This window comes from Pipistrellus kuhlii, unplaced genomic scaffold, assembly GCF_014108245.1.
Source record: "Pipistrellus kuhlii isolate mPipKuh1 unplaced genomic scaffold, mPipKuh1.p scaffold_m20_p_5, whole genome shotgun sequence".
NCBI lineage: Eukaryota > Metazoa > Chordata > Mammalia > Chiroptera > Vespertilionidae > Pipistrellus > Pipistrellus kuhlii.
The window spans coordinates 46,668,489-46,691,413 of record NW_023425551.1 but is presented as its reverse complement, the minus strand read 5'-3'; positions in this window follow the sequence as shown (position 1 = coordinate 46,691,413).

The window sequence follows — 22,925 nt, the reverse complement described above, 5'->3', positions numbered from 1 at the left end:
TTCAATGAAGAATAGCCAGTTGTGAAGAAAAACTTGCATGTTACTATATTCCAGACTAAACCAGAAATTTGTCTACATTGTCACCCTGCAGGACCTATAGTACAATCCTTATCCATCAATGTCCTTTTGTCTCTATTGAGCTACTCTCCAAGCCCTTTACAGGAAGTAATTTCAGATTTGTGTACAGTTCCTCTGTGAAGCCATAAACTCCTTGAGGACAGAGCCATGTCTTATACATTTTGGTATCCTTATGGTGCCCAAAGGAAGAAATTAGTTTAAGCCTAATATTTCCTTATGCATGCTTTTCTCAGTATATCTCTTATATCCATAAGACTGTCTGACACACCATGGCAGGGGTTCTGGATGAGGGAAGAGTTAAACTACTAAAAGAAAGCCTTTCTATAAGATATTATAGGACCTAATACTTTAATTTGAAAGAAAAATAATGGGATGGGATGTTATTTTTTTGTCAAAGTTTCTAAGGACTTCTCCCAATTTCTTTAAAAAATTAGGTATAAATTTTTGTTATCTCACTTCTTTCATCTAAAAGATGAGTGAAAAGACCTGTATGAAAGATTACTGCTATATTTCATCAGATTTAAGGTAAAACATTATTTTATGTTTCATTAAGAAGAAAAATTGCCACCAATTAAACTGGCACAGTATATTCTTATTGCTTAATATTTACATGGTTCTGATAAATATTTTGAGACTCACTTCAGATATAGATTTTTATTATTCCCTCACTTTCCTGTTTCTGTGTCTTTATATGCACATAATAAAATTTCAATGTCAAAACATGGGATATTCTTTCTTAAGATATTTGAAAAAGCAATTAAACTCAAACTTTTTAAGCATCACCTGTATACATAACTCCAGGATATGACAGTGACATAAACAACTTTGATCAAGTCTGAACATGTACAGGCTGAGCAATTATTTTTCAACCTGATCAAGTGTGGTTATAAGACACATCCCAGTTCAAAAGGTAAAAAGTTTACATCTCAGAATTAGTGAAATGCAACATTTGGGTATGAATAAAAATTTTCTCATTGCACACATCTTTGAGCATGTTTGCATAACTCTGCAGTTTTCCTCTAAGGATATACTGCCTTTTGAATAAGAACCTGTGACAGATGATGTTTAAGATGGTGTTTAAAATGTTGCTACCATCCATCATGCACTTTGAGTTGCTTTTCTGGTTGGAGGAATGCAGCAGTGATTCATTGGCACACCCACACCCAGCCCCCTTGCACAGAAATAAGAGAAATTTGGTTATTTCTGTGAGGAATCAAAGAGATAGAAGCTAGAAAGCAGACTGAAGTGGCGGCATAGTCATTGGGGAAAGCCCACTGGTGGGAAGGCTAAAGGATTTAGGGAACAAGGAACTTATTATTCAATATTAAGTTGGCCCATATTACTTTAGTATAAATCCTCCCATTTGTCCAAACTTCCTGTACAATCTGTTATGCACACAAAGACATATGAAGGGGATGTTAGTGATAGGAAAAAACACACAAAAGGTTTGGTTTTCATATTTGAGGAAAGAGTGCATAATAGAGTGGTGAAAACCCCTAACCTGAACTGATTCAGTAGAACAAGGAGCTCAGTTATGAGTGAGCCTGAAAACAGGAATCTTTTAGATGTTCTCAAAAATCCTGGGGGGGCCGAAACGAGTTTGGCTCAGTGGATAAAGTGTCGGTGTGCAGACTGAAAGGTCCCAGGTTCAGTTCCGGTCAAGGGCATATACATTGGTTGCAGGCACATCCCCAGGGTGTGTGTGTGTGTGTGGTGTGTGTGTGTGTGTGTGTGTGTGTGTGTGTGTGCACGCGCAGGAGGCAGCTGGTCGATGATTCGCTCTCATCGACATTTCTGATTCTCTATCTCTCTCCCTTCCTCTCTGTAAAAAATCAATAAAATATATTTTTTTTAAAATCCTGGGGGGAAAGCCTTACTGGTTTTCTTTAGGTCACAGAATGAAAGTTTTAAATATTCTTTTCTATTGTTTAAGTGCCAGCTTGTCCCCAAGTGCCATCTAGGTTTCATACAGTGCTGCCCTGATGCCTGGCCAGATAGGTGGGACAATAGGTAGATGACAATGGCAAAGGAAGGCAGGGGTCAGGATCCAGCCACGAAGTCAGCTATCAAGGACTTACAGAGGTCTTAGAGTCTTGCTCCTCAATGGCCAATTCAGACCAAGAAGAATGAAAAGAAGAGGCCTCTGATGGTAACAACAAAAATAATTTTGTGCTATTAGAAAAATTACAAGAGCCTAGATAACCACTATCTTATTGTTCTCTTCTTGGGCTTCAGCCTCTTGTCTCCTGGCCTCTGGTTAACCCTACTCCCACTTCTTTCTTCCAGTTTTACTCAACCTACCATAGTTACCCCATGGACACCACATCCTGAGGTGACCTGGGCAATGTCTGAGAGAATACTTGGGATTTATTCCAAAGCACATGTGTCACTCCATGTTTTAATCAAGGATCTCCTCTTGTTTTTGCTGGAGGGAGACAGATCTTGGCCATTGTTCTTATTTCTGACGCATGTGGTTCTGGTCTTTCATCAATGAAGATCAACAAAGCTAATTTGTGACTCAGATCACATGGCTAAAGCCCCTCACTCCCACAGTTCTTAATCACCTCTACCTAACAAGGCTGGGGCAACTTGCTTCCTTCTCCCTGGCCAGACAGTGCTGGATCTTAAATAATTAGGCTTCAAAAGAGAGTACTATTTTTCTAGAGTACAGAACTGCATAGGCTAAAACAAACAAACAAAAACAATTTTAAAGTCCTTTTTAAAGGAAGCTGCACCTGCTTTAGTCAGGAACACTCTGTAGGAATGTTGTAGAGGAGCCAAATATTAATCTCTTGGTAAGACTAGCTCATCATCAACAGATGGGAGTCATGAAAACAAAAGGTTTGGGGAGAAGGTTAACCTGGTCCACTGAGAAGCATAACCAAGGCTTGTGCCCATTCATACTCTCCTCCAGCCAGCCAAGTGGTTTCCTAACATTTTGAATCAGACATCCTTAAACAATTTTTTGAGCACAAGCTTCATATATCAATATTAATTTATTTGTTTATAAAACATATGCATATATTCATTGTGTGAGAGATAAATGATAGATAAATAGATGAGACATATAATAAGACTTAATATATATTGAAGAAAATAACACTTAAAATATGAAAATATCTTGTTAATCATGATGGCTTCATACTCTAAGCCAGTATTTCCCAAACTTCTCTCGTGATGAGAATCACCTGGTGGAGTTGTTACACTACAGATTCCTGAATCCCAACTAAGAAGTGCTAAACTAGAATTTTTGGGACCATATAGGTAAAATTGTATACTTAACTTAGTGCTCTATCTAGTTTAGCAACTCCACCAGGTGATTCTCATCATGAGAGAAGTTTGGGAAACACTGCACCATGCTAATATCTCAAGATCCAGTATAGGCTCTTGGTGAGGATCATCATTAATGTGAATGCCTATGAACCCACATTTCAAATAGTCTCTTCAGTAATTTTAAATTCTGTCACCCTTCTGTCAGATCTGATTAATTAGTTCTTTGCTTTCCCTTCTAAGGGACTGATGAAGGACTCATACTAGGCACTAAGCAAGGGGTCAGGGTCACTTCTAATAGTACTTGCATTTTTAGTGTTATCTCCATATTATCAATTATCTTAGAAAAGAATATTTTAAAGCCACTGTGAAAATTAGTTTGGTTCCAACTTTATAATATTGAGAAAACTGGATACCAAAAAAATGTGCCTGATGTTGGATAATGATTATGAAGTGTTCCAAAAATATTTTTAAAAAACTATATTGTGTTATTTTACATACATAAAATAATGTTTATGTATTCCCTATCAGAAGTACATAAAATTGTATTTCTTAATACAGTGAAACTTATTTAGACACTTTTCAGTCTACACACCCACTAATATGCTGGACAATTTATGGCATGTAACCATATACATCTTTACTCCTAATATCTTGATTCTTAGTAGAACAAAGATACTGTCTCTGAAGAGTACTCTAAGGTAGAGCATTGTAAATATAGTTTTATTAATACTCCAGATTCCTTCTACTTATCCGATTTTAAGGAAGGCTGAAAACCACTAATCTGATTACACAACAGCGACAACTTGAGTTTTGCACACAGTAGAGCCCTTTCCTGAAAGCAGACATTCACTACTAGTTCCTCTCTGAATCTTAGAGCAATTCCATGAAGACATCCTGAGCTGGAAGAAACCTGCACAAATAGGACATTTCCCCATATACACCTCACATGTCAGTTTTGCCTGGGACTTTATAAGGCACCATGTTGTTATATTGTCAGGTTCCTCAACCTCTGGGCTAGGATGATGGCGATGCTAATAGTACATTCTTCAAGTCAAGAATGAGAATGGCCGAAACCCGTTTGGCTCAGTGGTAGAGCGACGGTCTGCGGACTGAAGGGTTCCAGGTTCGATTCCGGTCAAGGGCATGTACATTGGTTGTGGGCACATCCCCGGTAGGGGATGTGCAAGAGGCAGCTGGTTGATCTTTCTCTCTCATTGACGTTTCTAACTCTCTATCTCCCTTCCTCTGTAAAAAATCAATAAAATATATTTTTTTAAAAAAGAATGAGAATGAATTTCTGCTGCTCCAGGCAGAACCCATTCCAGTTGTGTAGGGGGAAGAGAAAAGGTCAAAGTGAGGATAATCCAACTGCAATAACCAGTTTGAGAATTGCCCAGAAAATAGTAAATGTTAAAATTAATCACACTTCCATTCAGTTGGTCAGGACTCACTCATGTGAACATAAAATTAAGTGTGATGAAAGCTGTAAAGTGTAGCCTTTCCATGATTCTAGAAAAAGAGAATTGTGTAGTGGGACACAGCATTATATCTGCCAAGTATATAATAGACACTCAACCTCAAGAGTAATCAGAGGGATACAAATTCAAACAATAAAATACCATACTCCCACAAAATGATCTAGAGTTAGAAAGTCAAGTAATACAAATGTGTGTGGAAATAGGAATTCATTTTGGTGAACAGTCTTATAGCAGTAAGTGTACTTGGATATGTACATATCCTAAGACCCAGCAATTCTATTCCTGAATACATTTCCTGTGGTAACTTTCATGCAGAAACCCACATCGGTAAACAGATGTTCTTTGCAAAGTTATGGATGATGGAAAATCAAGGCAACTAAAATCTCCATCAATAGGGAAATAAACAAATGAAATGGAACATTTGTGTAATTGACAAATGGTATATAGTGATCAGAAGCAATAATATATACTTTTTCTTTTACTATTTTTATTTTGCATTATTTAAAATAACAACAATAAAAATATAGTGGTTTTCTTCACATTCATATACATTTTAGAAAATTATTGCTTTTCCACTGGAGAAATGGCCTACAGACAAAAGTGAAGGAGCACCACATTGTGAAATCTGCAGCTCCCAGAAGCCAACAGCTTGAAGACAACCCCCAAGGGCAGGGATTGTTCTCAATACCACTGATGCAGGCTGTAGAGTTGCTTTGAGGTGAGGTGTAAATACACACATATGTAACATAAGTGAATAAGTGAGTATATATATTCATATATACTATATATAAAACATAAGTGAGAGAAGTAAAATAGAATGATATTTATAGAATTCTTCATGTAATTTAAAAAAAAAAAACCATAATACTACTATAAGTTTTTTAGGATAATCCTATATAATAAAGAGGTGATTTGCAAATTGATGGTCATGCCCTCACAAGATATCGATAGGTGCCTACAACCAGGCTGGCAGGGGGATTAGTGAGGGATGACCAAATGACTTAACAAGCAGGCTGTGTGGGGTGACCAGGCTGGCGGGGGGCTGTGAGGGGCAACTAGGCTGGCAGAGGCTGGCAGTTGGGGGCAACCAAGCCAGTGGGGGGTTTAGTAGGCTGGCAGGGGGGGGGCAGTTAAGGGGACCAGGGTGACAGGGGGGCAGTTGGAGGTGACCTGGATGGTGGGAGGGGCAGTTAGGGGCAACCAGGTCATCAGTAGGGGAAGTTAGAGATGATCAGGCAGGCATGCAGGTGAGCGATTAGGAGTCAGAAGGATGTCTGACTGCCAGTTGAGGTTCAATCCCCCTGGGATCCCAGATTGGAGAGGGTACAGGCTGGGCCAAGGGGGATCCCCCACCCCTGTGCATGAATTTTGTGCACTGGGCCTCTAGTATTTTATAGAAATCAATGAAAGTTAGATTGCAAGGACATGCACAAGTGTAGTTACCTATGAAATGGGAGGGGCATGGGAGAAGACAGAAAATAATATAAGAGGGCAGCATACACAGCCCAACACTTATAAGTGTGTCATCAAGTGAAAAGTTCTATCTACTGAATTCTGGCCCTCTGTGTCTGGCTAGGCCACCTCCATGCACACACCACAGGAATCACTGGAACCACAGGAGAAATCTGGATTAGGGGTTATATCATATGATCATTTCTTCTCTTTCTGAATCACATGTATTTGGACTTAGTTTCCACACCTCTTTTGAAAATTCATTCACAAAGTAGGAGGGCAAAGGGAACCAGGGGGTCATCTGGTCCTGTCTTCATTTCACAGATAAGGAAACTGAGACTGTAAGCAGTCAGGGAATCTTCAAGGCCTCCTTTTCATTTCTCGGTTTCCTTTCACATGTGCATTTTAAGTTCATATGAGGAATTTGTTTTCTTTTCTAAATACTGTTTTTTCTCTCTGTAGGATTGCTTCAAATTCAGCAAAAATAGGGGAGCTGAAGAGGAATCAAACTATTTTAAGTGTAAAATTCTAGGCCGATACTAAAAACATGTTTTTTAACTTATTTAAATTGTGCGCATCTGCATTTATTTGTTTTCAGATTTTGTAGGTTCTGTGGGTGGTAGCCCGGGAATAAAACACAGAAACATTTGCTCTGGGACTGCGCGGCGTAAACAGCATTACCACGGCAGATAGGAATGTGCAAGCTACAAACCAACAAGACTGCAGCGTCCAGACCCACAGGCAGCCCAAGAACTTGAAGAGTCCGTGACTTCCCTGTATCACTTCCCCATTGAAGAACACATGCTTCTTCAAAAGAGGCAGAGATCTTTACTAGTACTTTCAATTAACTACTGCTTCGTGTCTTGGTCACAGCCCTCTACTGCCAAGTTGCTGTTTGGGCAACAGTTAATTATCAGCTGTCTGGACTAGCTCACCGTAAACATATTACAGTGTTTCATCACTCATGTTTTATTTAATTTCGCTTGTCATCAAGGTCCTTGATTGAAGCTTTGTGATTTAGTCTGAAAGAGGTGACCTACTCCTGTTGAAAACTGCTTGTTGTTCATTTCATGCTCTGTTCCAAAGGCAGGGATGGTCCTCTCTCCCCCAGCGGGGCAAGGTCTGGTGCTCTCCATGGCAGCTTCAAGGAACCAGGCCTTTCATTCTAATCTTGACGCTATGGTGAGAGGCTAAATGAGAGACACATGGTGGTGTTCGGGTGGTATAATCTGTCTTCAGTTAATAAAGACATTTCCAGTGTGGGATTCTTAATGAGAAGACCCCAGGACACTGCCCAAACTTCAGATGTGAAGAATTAGTGAGCTCCCACATAGAGATGTGTGGACAAGGAAGAAAACTTCAAAGATGAGATACAGTTTTCCATGGAGATGTTTGTGTTTTGCCGGATGCTCTGGCAATGATACAGAGCACTCATCATCAATACACAGACACACATGCAAACGCTTAGATGCACCAAATGCTTTTCTCGGTGCATTGATCTCGGGCCTCCTGGTCAGCCCCCTGGCAAAGCCAGTGGAATAACCTGGAATAAGCACCAGCTGGGACAGGTAAGTGGAGAGAGGTATAAGAACAGTCCTCCACTGGGAGGTGCAACAGGCCTCAGACACGCCCTTGTTCCTCTCTAACATGGACAAAGCATGCATAAAATATGCATCCTCCAAAGAGAGACCACACCCCCTGATGCCTTTTCATCTGATACCTCTGGGGCTTTCCCAGACAGAAAGGGCAGCATTCAGCCCTGGCTGTAAGAAGGAGCTCAGAAAGGAGCTTCCCACTTGAAGACCATGCCTGACCCATGAGGCACTTCAGTACAACATGAGTGTGTCCTTCTGCGATGGGAATAAATAAAATGATGTCAGTAAATATGCCATGACCTTAAAACATGAATTTGCCCAAAGTTTTCAGGTTTATTATATTTCCCTTGCTCAAATATTAGACATTAGCAATCAGCATTATTTGGAGCTGACTCTAAGTTTCTAGTGTATTGGAAACAACCCTTAGCTTCTGAGCCTAGGGTTATCTACTTTTGTACATAAGAGAGAAAGATAGGACTCCGGTTACAAAACAGTTAACAGAAGGACTTCCTATTATCAAAGAAACAGCACAACGTTGATAATAACCATGTCTTTCATTTGTAAATATGCAATTTTGCAATTAATAATCCATAAAATGAATAATTATATTCATCAGCAAGGGATATCAGTCTTATGTGAAGGGGAAGAAGGTGAGTTACACACAGTTCTTGTCCTTGAGTGTACTTTAGGAGTAGATGCATACATGAAATACTGGCATAGTAAGAAAAACACCATAAATAGCAAAATGATCAAAGGACCATAGAAGCTCAGAGTATATGGTCTCTATGTAAGTGTACACATGTTCCAAATATGTGTATTGGAATAAATGCAAAAATTTAGTGAGAAAATCAAATACTTTATCTCCTGTCAAGTGGCTTTGAGCAAGTTGTTTGGGTGTGAAATTGAAATGAATGTTAACATCAAGGATGATTATAAGCTTCAAGAGGGCAAGAATGATGCAGCCTTATTTCACTGCCATGTTTCCACTCACCACAGCAATAAAAAAAAAAAGTAATGCTAACGTAAGTAATTTTAAGTGAAATTGCCTAGAGAGAGGGAAAGATATTGGTTGCAGAAGAAATTGTGAGAGTGATACTCTGCCCCAAAAAATATGGAGTGAGCTGACAGGCATAAGGTAGAGTGCCGAGGAGGTGAGGGAGCTGGCTTGGCCGCACAGGAAGGCTGGTGGAGGATGAAGGGAAGTTGGTCAGGACAGGGGCTCAGCAGAAGAGGCTGGATTCTTTTCAGCCCCTCCTTTTAGCCCCAAGTTCTGGGTGCTCAAGAAGGCATGCTCTGTGCTTGAGATGGAGGCAAATTATGTCAAGATGGAAAATGAGGTCCTAATTAAGGTGAAAGGTGTGTAGAATTCATACATGGAAACGGTTCTTAACAATTAAGGACCCAGAGCCAGAGCTACTGGTGAGAGCTTGACAGAGGCAGGGCTGCCTAGGGGAATTGAAAGGATGAGTAGGAACTGGGTGTGAGTGTGGCAAAAGATGGGTGCCTGCAGGGGTTCGATTGGAGATTGTGCAACGTACCGATAAGGGAGAAAGCGTAATGGCAGGAGGAGGACTACATACAGCAAGGGAGGGAAGATTGAGTGGAGCTAACTAGCCCAGGGATCCACTGGGGGAATGCTGCTCTGATCACCCATCCCTGCCAATCCCATGTAGGGAAAGGTCAGCTGCAGCCCCAGTCAAGCCTCTGCTCCTAGGAGCTAGAGAGGCTGGGTCTTTTCTCCGTGATGTATGCCTTGCTCTGCAAAGCTTTCACTGACCTCGCCTTAGAAGTCATGCATCACTTCCACAACCTTCTCTTCGTAAGGAAGTCTTATAGAAAGGGAATTACACTGCACTTCTTGAAAGGCAAACAATAAAATCAAATTGCAAAAAAGCATGGTGGCCACTTTGAAACATGCAACTGCCAAACACTGACTACAGCCAAAACAGAACATTTTTCCCAGTCCATGAGAAAATAAAATCACTTCTACTCAATTGCTCAAAACTCCAAATCTAAGGATAATCCTTGCTCCCTTTCTTTTCTGCATCCTCACATTTAATTCATCATCACCAGAACCTTTCAACTCTACTTCCAAAACAACTCTCAAAAATATCCACTTCTCTGCATCTCTGTTGCAACCAACCTGGTACAAGCCACCTCCACCTCTCACTTAAACCACTGGTATAGCCCAGAACTTACTCCTTGCTTCCATTCTTGACCCCTGTAATGTATGTGTTATACATAGATGAGTACATTTATTTTTTAAATATATTTTTATTTATTTCAGAGAGGAAGGAAGAGAGAGAGATAGAAACATCAGTGATGAGAGAGAATCATTGATTGGCTGCCATTTGCATGCCCCACACTGGGGATTGAGCCCACAACCAGAGCTTGTGCCCTGATCAGAATCGAATTGTGATCACCTGGTTCATAGGTCAATGCTCAACTACTGAGCCACGCTGGCTGAGCCAGATTAGTACATGTAATACCCATATATAGGATCATACCACTCCTGTGCTTAAAAAGCTATGATGGCTTCCAAAGTGGTTGGGATAAAATCCAGATGCCTTTCCCTGGCTCAGCCTTCTATGGTCTGGCCCCACTCTTAACGCCAGCCTCTCTGGTCACCACTTGACTCCTTGCCCACTCTGTCTCACATTCGCTTTCCTCCAGTGTTTCAAATGCCCTTGGGGCCTGTATCTTAGCTGTTTCATCTTCCTGGATGACTCTCTGTACTTTGTATGCTGTTGCTTAAATGTAAGTTTAAATGTCACTTCCTAGTAGCCCTTCCAACATCCCCATATAAAAGTATCCCTCAGGCCATTGTCATATTCCCTAATTTAATTCACTAATTTAAACTCAGGGAGATGTAAGAATGTGACAGGTAACTTTCTGGGCCAGGACACCAAATAAAAAGGTTTGTGGCTGTGTTCATAACTGTTTTTACATTTTCTTAGATCACTGTTTCCTTATTATCAGATACTTTCCCCACCCCCTTAAAGTGATAGCTCCATAGGAGCAGAAAATTGCCTGCATACCAATTCCTGGAAAAAGCTGTGGAAACGTGGTCAGAGTACAGTATTTGCTGGATGATTTAGTGCCTGAAAGTGCTTAGTAACTTAATTCAGTACACAGTAAGTGATGGACACATTACTTTTATAATAATCATTATTTTATTTATCTAAGTGCCCTCATCTATATATATATATATATATATATATATATATATATATATATATATATATATAAAAGCCTAAGCAACCAGCCAACCAGTAGCTATGATGTGCACTGACCACCAGGGGGCAGACACTCAATGCAGGAATGAAACCATGGGCATGGAAACATGGAACAGACTGATGAATCTCAGAGGGAAGGGGGGAGGGCAAGAAGAGATTAACAAAAGATTTTATATGCATGAAGAGATTAACAAAAGAAGAGATTAACAAAAGGGAATATGACAATGGGGAATATAATATTAGGGAATATGACAATGGCCTGAGGGATACTTTTATATGGGGATGTTGGAAGGGCTACTAGGAAGTGACATTTAAACTTACATTTAAGCAACCGCATACAAAGTACAGAGAGTCATCCAGGAAGATGAAACATGCAAGAAGAGATTAACAAAAGATTTTATATGCATACTAGAGGCCCGGTGCACTAGAGGCACGGATTCATGCACTTGTGGGGTCCCTTGGCCTAGCCTGCGGGGATTGGGCCAAAACCAGCTCTCTGACATCCCCCAAGGGGTCCTGGATTGTGAGTGTGCACAGGCCAGGCCGAGGGATCCCACCAGTGCACAAATCCATGCACTGGGCCTCTAGTTTGCTAATAAGTGAACTGGAGCCTGAGTGGGCAAATCATTTGTCCAGCACCACAAAGACAGTTAGGATCAGCATCACACTAAGTTAGCTTAATTGCTAAAATCAAGAGTCCTGCTTATATCCCTAATGTTTATATCCTAACACAAAGCACAATGTGCACACAGAGTGCTCAACAAAGGTTTTTGAAAAATAAAAGTTTGGTAAATTGTCAGTGTGTCTGAGGCCAACTCTGTGAAGGGACCGATGAATTATATGTCATAGTTTGGGAAAGAGCATAAAAAAGGATCAGCCCTAAAAACAAGGAGGAATGATTCAGACAGTGACAATTAATAGTTTCCCTGATCTGAACTCGTGTTTCTCATGCTCCTGGGATTATACGGAAGTGGCCCTTTCGGCATTTGCACCCCAGGATTAACATCTGTGTGAATATGGCTGTAGAAAAAGGCAAAGTGGATGAATTCCTCAATTGTTCTCACTGGCATTCAAGGATATGTTTCCTTGGATGAGTCCCATTCACAGGTGCACTGGCCACACACTAATTGAAAGAATTATTTTCTTAACATTCAGTGTCATCTGCAAAGGCTTTTGTGAAGAGCATAATTGTTTCGGCCAGCTGCTGGAGCTGTTTTTATTAATTTTTTTTAAAATCAAACAATGCTGAAGCAAGAGAGTGTTTGTACTATTTCTCCTTCCACATTCTTTTTGGGGAATAAATGAAAAACAACAACCTACAATTCTATGAGGCTAAGACCTTTGAAGTCCAAAGAGTTGGAGTCTGTAAACAGCCACACACACACACACACACACCACACAAACACACACACAAAAAAAAATGTGTCCTTTTTCCTCTCTATTTTTATCCTCTCCCCAAGATAAGATGTCTTGTGTATAGCATGTCTGAGGGACACCTGCTGGGCCAGAGCAGGCCCAGCAAGAGCCTAGGCACTCACACTGCCTGGTGGAATTAATCCCCAATTTCCACTGTGGATGCTCCCTTAAACAGGAGAAGATGCCCAAGTTCCATGATTTCTGTTCTTCGGGTGACTGCCAGATCTGTCTCTAAGGGTCTGGTCCTAATCTCCCTATAGAGTCAAATCTCTAACCATAGACTTTCCAAATTTTCCTGAGGCAGTCTGTAAATCTCTCTGAACTGCTCTGAACTTAAATGCACTGAAACATTATAGTTTTGGGGTTTTTCTTTCTCTCCCTCTTTCATTTCAAGTTTCTCAAAGTGGCAAGTTTTTTTTGTTGTTGTTGTTGTTTTTTGTTTTTAAGGAAAACACCCTACAAAAAAAAACAAAGAGACTCAAGGATAAGTTTGGATGCTGTCGTTCTTATCACATAAGAATTAAGGTTGAAGTGATAGAGTGTATTTTTTAAGTAATGAAATAAGATAAAGATCAAAATAAAATATTTTATAAGGCAGAATTGGGCTCTTTGACAATTTTCAAATGTTGAACATATTTAATTGATGGTCAAAAATAGATGTTCTGAGTAGGGTCTTTAAAAAATGCTTACTAGCCTGGCCAGGGTGGCTCTGTGATTGAGTGTCAACCCATGAACCAAGAGGTCACCAGTTTGAATCCCAATCAGGGCACATGCCTGAGTTGTATTAATTTTGTATTTTTCTACTTTACATAATTCATTTATCAGTTCCAGGAGATTTTTGGTGAAGTCTTTAGGGTTTTCTATATACAGTATTATGTAATATGCAAATAATGCCAGTTTTACTTACTCCTTTTCAATTTGCATACCTTTTATTTCTTCTTCTTGTCTGATTGCTGTGGCTAGAACTTCCAGTACTATGTTGAATAAGAGTGGTGAGAGTGGGCATCACTCTCTTACTCCTGATCTTAAGGGAAACACTTGTAGCTTTTGCCCATTGAGTGTGATGTTGGCTGAGGGTTTGTCCTATATGGCCTTTATTACATTGAGGTATGCTCCTTCCTTTCCAATTTTTGCCGAGTTTTTATCATAAATGGGTGTTGGATTTTATCAAATTCTTTTTCTGCAACTATTGATTCAATTATGTGTTTCTGTGGTGGATCAAGTTTATTGATTTGCACATATTGTACCAAATTTGCATCCCCAAAATAAATCCCACTTCATCATGGCATCTGATCTTTTTAATGTAATGTACATTTAAAAAGATCAGTTTGCTAATATTTTGTTAAAGATTTTAGCCTCTGTGTTCATCAGTGATATTGGTGCTAGAAAGTCATCCACAGTTTGTGCTGCCTCTGCTAGGTCTGGGTGTATAGAGGAAGGACCACGCTGCACACCAATGCCGGGCTTTACCAGCACCAGGCCTGGGGACAGGTCAGCAAATGTCCCAAGCCACCCTGAGATCTGTTTCTGCTTGTGTCCATCTATTTGCTGCCTGTCAGGCTCAGTTATAGAAAAAGCCTCTGGCAGTACTCGAGTTGCATGTAATAGGTTCTTAATGAGTCACCAGGTAGGAGAAAGTGGTATTCACCAGATTGATACAGGTTGAAGCTCAGAGCCAGTGCTGGGCCTGAGGCCACTCAGCCAATGTCCTAGGGCACACCAAGTCTAGCTGCCACCCACTGGATGCTTACACACCCTTGCGGTGGGGCAGGGTCTCCAGGAGTCATCAGGGTGAGGCCAGCAGTGATTATCAGGCCCAAACAGACCAAGATTTGGTCATGTGAAGGGAGAGCTTTGCACCAGTGGGTCACGTGAGGGAAAAATGATCCCTTGCCCTACAGCCACACACTCAGTATGTCCCAGATTGTGCCAGCAGCCAGATCTCAGTGGGGCAGGCTGCAGGGAGTTAAGAAGATGGGGTTAGTTGATCTCCAGTGATGGGGAGGTACCAGTCCGTCTTGGGGGATAATGGAGGGAGGTGCCCCCACCTCAGAAGCACACAACCTAGTCTGTCCCAGATTTTGCCCAGACCTCAGCAGGATGGAGCCACAAGGAGCCCTAAGAGTAGGGCTAGTGGATCTTCCATGAGAGGAAGGTACCAGTCAGGTTCATAGAAAAGCTGGGGGAGTGGCTCTTGCCCCAAAACAACTCAGTCACTGACACCCCCTGAGTCTGCCTGGACTTCTATACCCAGCCTCAGGCAGCTGGCTTCTCAGCAGAGTGCAGTCTCAGCAGGGTGGAGCAAAAGGGAGTCCAGAGGATTGGGCTATTGCTTTCTTCCAGGCTGATCCCAAATGAAGGGGAGTGCTCCACCCGAAAAAGATGACCTCTGCAGTGTGGGAGAGGGACTCCTCACAGGAATCCTGGCAGATGGCCCTTCAACACGTTCCCCAGAGCCACAAACTCTAGTCTCCTCTCAAGCAACTTTAGTTCCCTTCACCCTCCCTCCACTGGAGCTCAGGGTGGCTGTGAACCTTTAAGAGGGTGCCTGTGTCTCCAGTTGGCTCTGTCTCTCCAGGCTGACAGAGTCCCTACTGATTTTCAGAGCTGGAAATTATGTGGGCATCTTTTCTCAACTCTGGTGCTCTGGGCTGGGAACCTGGCTTGGAGTTTAGACACCACACTTCTCAGAGGGAAGCCCCTCAACAGCTGATCTACCCCTCCAAAGCTCAGTCACCACCCATTTGAGCAGAGTCAATTCTTTTCACGTCTCTGCACTTCCTACCAGCCTTGATGAGTCTGTAAATCCTTGGTTATAAGACTTCTCTTTGGCTAGTCTTTGTTGGTTATCCAGGTTGATTTCTATATTTTTGTGGTAGTTCCAGTTTGGTCCTGAGATGAGGTGAGTGCCACATTCACCTACTCTGCTGCCATCTCTGAGGTCCAGAGCAGGGTTTTGCACACACTTCCCTGAGATTATAGCATCGCTTCAACATGCGACTGGAAATGTTAGTGAAGTCCTCAAGATATAATGCTTCCATTCTGGAGCACGATTTCCTTGCCTTTAAATTTTTTTTTCTTTTTTCACGTTAAAATCGGCAGCAAATTAAATGCAAATGTCTAGAGAAATGAAACACTTGCACTACAAATTTACACATACCAAATCAGAAAAAGAGAAAGTTATAGTCCTCCCGCCGATTGTAAATCCCCAGACTACTAAATACATACACTCAATGTATTAAAGAGCAACTTAACCTTGCTTGGAGGACTTTGACTTTTGCAATTCCCAACATATGTTTATTCTCCAAACTAAAAATTGCATTTCCATTGGGTTTAATATTAATATGCCATTTCTGCTTGTGCCTAAGCTACTTGTTGGCAATAAGTCTGGTGCTTTTAGACATTACCTAGAGCCTTGTAGATGACTAGAATCCAATATGGGAAAATAGCATCAACATGGAATGCCAAATTATCTTCAAAATGCCAGATTGTTTTACTAGTAAAAGACAAAACATGAAGCAATCCCATGTTCAAAGTTACATAGTGGCAAACAGCCATCAAATGCTAGTGAGCTTTGCCACCACTCGCAGACACCTCCCCCTGCAGGCAATCTTTACAGCTAGGTGATTGCAAAGTACGCCTTTGCTCAAATTTAATGCCTCACCAAAAGTCACCACCCCCACTCTGCCACATTAACTGAGCTTCACTTAGTCCTTTCCCAGATGTTGGATGTATTAGATAAAATGGGGAAATGGTACACTTCCACTTTTTAACATTTCTTTGTAAATGCTTCATCTAATGTAGCTCTCAATCACCCCCATCCTTACTGATCTTCCCGGGCCAGAAACAGATGTGCAGTGTCACTGTATACTCACAGTTTAATGATTAAAAGCAGGGAACTGAGTAGGGCAGGACAGGGTTGAAAATCACCATGTAGATATTGAATTTCCCTCTGTGTTCAGAGGAACTGTGTGGAAAACCCACAGAGGGAAGGTAGAATTAAAGTGAGAATCATAGTTGCCTTCTGCCGAAATTGCTTGTACAACAGGAGAATGCAAAAGGCACCCATAGTTCTTCTGACATCCCCCACCCCACTCACTATGTATTCTCCACTTACATATGTTACAAGGACTACAATCCAAGAGTCATTAATCCACCTACAAGGAAATGAGGAAGATCCCATCCCTCAAAGAGGTTCAGCATAGTTTACTCGTCAGCTTGAACATTATAGAATGTTTTAATCCATAGTTAAAACCTTCCTTCTCAAAGGCTCAGTTACCTCGGAGAGGAGGCCACACCCAGAAATGTCCTGTGGAAGCCAAAGCCACAGGGAAGGCCTGATGGGTTAGCAGCAGGTGATCCAGATGTGCACAACTGCTTCGCCCCGCCCCCTCTCCCCCAGGCTGCAGTCTGCCACTGGGGACAGCCAGTACAATGGGGAGGCAGAAGAACAAGGTAAAATGACATTTGGAGGGGTTTTTGAGTTATGATGATATTCTTTGAAATTCCCAAGCGTTGTGAAGGGTCTTCAAAGGGATTCTCAACTCCAGGATTTAGTGCTCTGGGCAGTCGCCCAGGTACCACAAAACCCCCATGTGTGCACGTCTCCTTTGTTACTCGTGTACACACTCCCCCCCCCCCCCCCCCCCCCCCCCCCCCCCCCCCCCGACGTCAAAGCCGTGTTTGCTCAGCTTGTTGAAAATGTGTTCTTTGCTGGACACATTCTTCCCTTTCCCGAGACAGTGAGGTTTCTGCAGAGCTGATGGGACCGAAGCTGCTCCCCCTAGAAGGGCAGGGAGGACAGTTGTTTCTGTGTCGAGCCATGTGCTCACCAGACAGGGCTTGTTTGCCTTAGAAACCTTGTGTTTATTTTTGTTTCTGTTTGTCTGGCATCTAACCAGCATTGTGTGAAAATGTCCATTCTTTCGCTTTGTGAATGGGAGATGCTCTTTATTTCCTGATGCCTCGGTGGAGAATTGTTCTAAGAATGGTCCTGGACACAGCCTAGCCCAGCACATGGCACATTCTCTCCCTTCCCTGAAGAAGAAGAAGAAATTTAACTGGCAGGAGGGTGGTGGCTTACTGCTATTGTGCAGGTGATGGGGATCATCATTGGCTCCTCTGAGATCTGAACAAACTGAATGTTTGACAAAGTTTTTGATTGAATCATGGTATAAGGGACTAAAAAAAAAAAAAAAAGCAAACGTCATCTTGATTATTTAATGACCTTGACTTAGCTATTTGGAGACTTAGTCATTTACAGCTATTCTAAGTAGGATGCCAAAGCCTTCATCATTTCTTCTGTAGACTATAGTTTTACTTAAGCCTAGTAAGAGGGAGCTGTGACCAATAGTCTGGTCTGTTCCATGTAGTTTTTTGGTAAGATTGGAGAGTGGGTGCTTGTTACATACCTATGATGTAACAAACATCCAACATTTATTATCTGACTTTAACTCTATGAGGTAGCTATTTTCATTTGATAGCTGGGACACCGAGGTAAAGACATCTTGTATAAGCTATTTTAATTCACACAACTGATAATTGGTCAGATTTATGTCACATACCAGAATGACTCTAAAAGACATTTTGTACAATATCAGAGTGCTGGAAAAGTCTCTGACACTACGTGCCTTACAGAAGGATCTTGTGATCTCAGGGTGAACCCCTGACAGATCTGGCGGTGGTGGTGTAAGATCACAGATGTCAGGTGGAAAGCAAGTAGCACTGGAAGCTTCCGGTGATCCCCTCTGGGACTGATTGTCCTGCCTCGGTGTCCTAATCACATCTCATCCCTTGCTCCTCAACATTTCTTTCCCATTACAAAGGGGCTCACGCTACACCAGATGTTCTGCAGGACCCTTGGTTACAAAGACAAGTGAAGGGTCTTTCCCAGAGAGAAGCTTACCTTCCACTGACATTTTCTCTCACCTCTAAGACTGAGATAATTAAAAATGCACTTATTTTCAGAATTGATAATTTAAAGAAAGTATCTGCACTCCTTGACAAAGGCTCATTCCTTTTTACCTAACAGAGTAAAATTATTGGGGCTATTTAGTTGTGTGAATGTTAGTCTCTGAGAATTATAAACATATTTAATCAGATAAAATGGAAATTATATGCTTACTTGAGAAATAGCTTACTGGCTAATCAAAACATCAAGGCCCTTTGTGTCTTTACTAAAATTATAGTGGAATATGCCTTTAATTTTTTTAAATGGAAAAATTAAGTATATTGCTTTAAGTATAGTATATAGGGTAAGGAGAAAATATTTCCATGATAGCACTGGCAGTACTGAGGGAGGAGCTAATAAGATAATGTCATAGTGGGAAAAGTGGATAACACTGACACATTGCTTCAACTCAGCACTTGCCAGGAAGGCAGCTTAGAGATTACATATCACATTTTAAAAAAGAGGAAATAAAAATGACTAACCCAAGATTGCCCCAAATAGTCACCAGTGTAAGGAATAGACCCCAGATCTTATTTCAAGCCCATGACACTTCCTAGAACACACTAATTCAACCAGTTCTTACGTGACAACTATTTCCTAGAAAATTCTTCAAAGTTCTGACAATACGGTTAAATGACTAATACATCTTACAATTAGATGAGCATGTGTTATACTCTACGTTTTTAAAATACTCTTTAAAAAAATTTTTTTTAATTTATTTCAGAGAGAAAGGGAAAGGGAAAGAGAGACAGAAACATCAATGATGAAAGAGAATAATTGATTGGCTGCCTCCTGCATGCTTCCTACTGGGGATAGAACCCACAACCTGGGCTTGTGCCCTTGATTAGAATCAAATCTGGGACCCTTCAGTCCGCAGGACGACACTCTATCCACTGAGCCAAACCATCTAGGGCTATACTCTAGGTTTTTAAAGATAAACAGTAAAGTGCCAAAAGAAATAAAAATCACCCAAATCAACTGTGTAATGCAGGAAAATGTTTGTGTCTAGACCACCTATTAACTCATGTAGATGATCAACTGCACAGCATCCACTGGGTCTGATACAGTGATAGAGAGACACAGCCCACAAGGAGATTTGTCAATGAGTAGTCAAGAAGTAACAACAGCATCATATGTTCAATGAGAATTGCAACCCACAAATAATTTCTAACTTAACCACAGTTTATTTGATGTCCCTTTCTCCCCCACACCATTTTCCCATTCAGAAATGAAGGATCTTATATATAGGGTCTGCTATATAGAATTTTCACCAGATTTTTTTATGTAGGAATGGTGCCAAGACACCATGAAGAGAATTGGATCCGTGGGCAAAAACAGTAATTATAGCTAAGTAGAACAACAACAAAAAAAATTGAAAGGTGAATACTTTATTCAGTTCAGCTGTAAAGTCTTAAGGCAAAGAAATAGCGTTTCACAAATCTGAAACGGACACCAATTTAATCTCCTCTGTTATTAGCTTTTGAAACTCTTATCATGGTGTACTTTGGCGGCCAACCAAATCTTGAATGTTCAGCTTAATAGATTTAACCTGAATTTCTAGGGCTTCCCCTCTTCTGCCACTCAAAGCATGCAATTAAACCTCTTGGTGAACTGTTGATAACATTTCTCTAAACTAAATTTGTCTTTGGATGCAAGAGAAACATTCCTGGTTAATGACATAACATTGCCACTGAGCCAAAAGGCAAACATGTTGCAGAACATTTTTTTAATGGCAAAATATATTGTTTCAGGATTATATGCAGCAACATGCCATATCACTAACCAGATATTGGTCTGCTGGGACTAAAATAACATCCTTTGTGGCCAAAGGGGATGTGTAGTTAATAGTGATGTCTCTGGGAGACCAGTTGGCTTAACGTCATCATATACAAACTCTATCATTATAGATGGCACAGTGATAAATAGAGCTCTAATTAAAATATTGTACACTAATAGGTGTTATTAAAATTCCCTTTTCACAGTTACAGAGAAATAAAAACATAGCCTTGATCAATACTAGCCTGAAATATTGGATCAAACAATATATTTATTTAACAAATATTTATTGGTTACTTAAACTGCACCTAACACAGAAAAGAGCTGAGAATATAGTGATCATATTGAGTATATAACCTTCAAGGTTACAAAGACATTAATCAGCAACTCATGTAGATGACGAAATTGTACCTGTGATAAGAGCTATGAAAAGGATGCATGGCTAATAGCTCAGTATGTTTTTGCTGTGTTTGCTTAGATAAGTTGCTTATATTCTCTGGGCTTCCCTTTTTTATTTTTAGACAAGAGGCCCAATGCATGAAATTCATGCATAGGGGGAGGGAAGGTGTTCCTCAATCCAGCCTGGACCCTCTCCAACCTGGGATCCCTCTCACAATCCAGGACTGCTGGCTCCCAACCACTCTCCTGCCTGCCCAATTGCCCCTAATGGCTTCTGCCTGCCAACATGATCATCCCCTAACCACTCCCCACCAGCCTGATTGATGCCTAACTGCTCCCCTGCCAGCCCAATTGCCCCTAATTATCTTCCCTTACAGACCTGGCCAACCCCAACTGCCCTCCCCTGCTGGCCTGGTCACCCCTAAATTCCCTCCCCTGCAGGCCTGCTTGCTCCTAACTGCCCTCCCCTGCTGGCCATCTTATGGTGGTCATCTTGTGTGTTGAAGTGATGGTCAATTTGTATATTACCTCTTTATTACATAGGATAGGTTCATGCCATGTTTCAGAGGTTGTTGTCGGGATTATAGATGATCAAAAATACTTATTACAATGCCTGTCATATAGTATTCTGTCTGTAAATGCCAGCTACTTTTACTGATGCTATTGTTATTTTCATTAAGGGAGGTCAGAAAAGCTTTCCCTGAGGAAGAAAACATTGGATGGGAGATCTCATGATAAGCTGAAATTAACATAGTAAGAAAGAAAAGAATGAGATTTTTCTTGGGGGACTAGCAGATGCAAATGCCCTGAGGAGCCTAGAAGCATAGTTAGGAGGAAGGACCCTGCAAAAGCTGCCGCATGAACAGTGAGAAGATGCAAACTGTGGCTGGAGAGGTGGGCAGTGTTCAATATTTTTAGAGGTGTATTTTGCTCACCTAAAATATTTATTTTGAATTTGTAAATATACAACAAATAGCATTTCCTTTTATTATGAGAATCCTAACTTTACAATGCTGTCTAGAGCAAATACAGCATAATTCTGATTCTGTAACTTCAGAGTGGACCACTTGCATTCATTTATCCATCATCTAAACATTCAGCATTCATGCATGCTTTGGGTCAAAGCATGGTAGTTAGGTGCTGAAATCACAAAGGTGAATCAGGCACATGCTGCCACAATGGGGGTGATAGAAACATAAACAAAAAAAAGAACTCTTAGAGTTTCTAAAAAGACAGAAAAGCCAATCTCTGAAGGACAGAGGAAAGGTCCCCTAATTCTGTGGAGAACTGGGGAAAGCTTTAAGGTGGAAATGTTGAGACTTGTGTAAAAGAAATAGAAGGGGAAAGAGGAAGTGGATAGTACGTACCATGAAAAGGAAGAGATGCAGGAGTGCACAGTGGGCAGTCACAGCGGTGCAGGGAGAACTGGTCCGAGACCAGGAGGCCATAGCAGGAGAGGTCCAGAGGACAAGGGCTTCATTGTGCAACCTTAACGCAAAAGAGCAAAAGGGCCTCGTCACTAGAGTAAACTGGGATCCTCCATTTTCTGACTTCTTGAGACAAGGCAAAGGAGTGTGAGCACAGCAGTGTATACCAGGCTCTGGAACCCCTTACCTCTCGGTTTTGCCATTCAAGCGACTTTATTCCAAGGTGACACTGAGGACTGAAAAGGACAGAATTTTATCCCCAAAGTGAGAGACTCTGGATTGATAAACCAAATCAGAGTACAAATCTAAGACAGAAAATGTGTACAATCTAAAAATTGTGCTTTTGAAGAGTATTTGATATCATCATCAAATCCTCACCATACGTAATGCTAACTGGCCAAAAACAGAAGACAAAGCCACATATAAGTGACAGGCTCCACTCTGGTTACAAATGTAGGGTTTACAAAACAAATACTGAAAGGAAAAAGACCAACGTGTTCAAGGGTATTTTATCTGCAAGTTGAGATTATGGATGATTTTATTTGCTTCTGTTTACTTTGGGAGATTTCCAAATTTTCTCCTAAAAATCTATTGATTTTATATTAAGAATAAAACATCATAATTCAAAGTCATATTAAATAAACAAAATCTGTAGTCAAGATAATGTGGAGGGAGGTAGAAAGGAAACCCTGAGCCCACCACGATTTGAGCCTTTGTCACCAACTACTTCATAGCCTGTAAATTCACTCATGCTACCAGGTCACCACTCAACAATTATGTCAAATATAAGGTAGATGACTAAGGGAGATAGAAACTACAAACCATAATCCCAAAATTATTTCTAT